Genomic DNA, 624 nt, shown 5'->3' on the forward strand with positions numbered 1-624 from the left:
ACGATAAGTGTCCGTGGCTTGTATGGTGTGCATGCGGGCTGCGATTCGAACCCAGCTGGTCTTGAATAGACCCTAAACTGCAACAGAACTATCAAAGTTTTATGAAGAGAATGAACGATAAATTCGCAAATGTGCTTCGGCTTGACGAATTCGTAGCACTGGTTAAAACTTTCTTCTCACAGTTTAAGCCTGGTTTATGACCAGTGGCTGTAAAGCCAGATCATGGACCCTTTAGTGCTGGGCACTCATGGTAATGAAGGGATCAGACTATCAGTCGTGGCTTTGGCAGAGCATTGGCTACTAACTCCATATTCATCTGGCACCCTTATCACCAATAAATCGCTTCAAAATTTCAACGCCGACGCAATCTGATAGCGAGACTTGAGCTGTAATCCTACCACGTGGCATGCGTGCCTGATGTGCTTCAGCCTTCTTCATTAGTGCTCACTCCTTCTCGAGCTTCGGTTAGCTTTCGTCGTAATAAAGTTTTCCAAGAACCGTAAATCATCATTCCAAAATGTCTTTCTCAAACAAAATTCTCCACCATCCATATCATATAATTTGTCAGTTACAGTATTATATTATCTACAACAGTCTACAACTTATTGAAGGTTTCCCATACAT

Source organism: Nilaparvata lugens, chromosome 5, assembly GCF_014356525.2.
Source record: "Nilaparvata lugens isolate BPH chromosome 5, ASM1435652v1, whole genome shotgun sequence".
NCBI classification, from domain to species: Eukaryota; Metazoa; Arthropoda; class Insecta; order Hemiptera; family Delphacidae; genus Nilaparvata; species Nilaparvata lugens.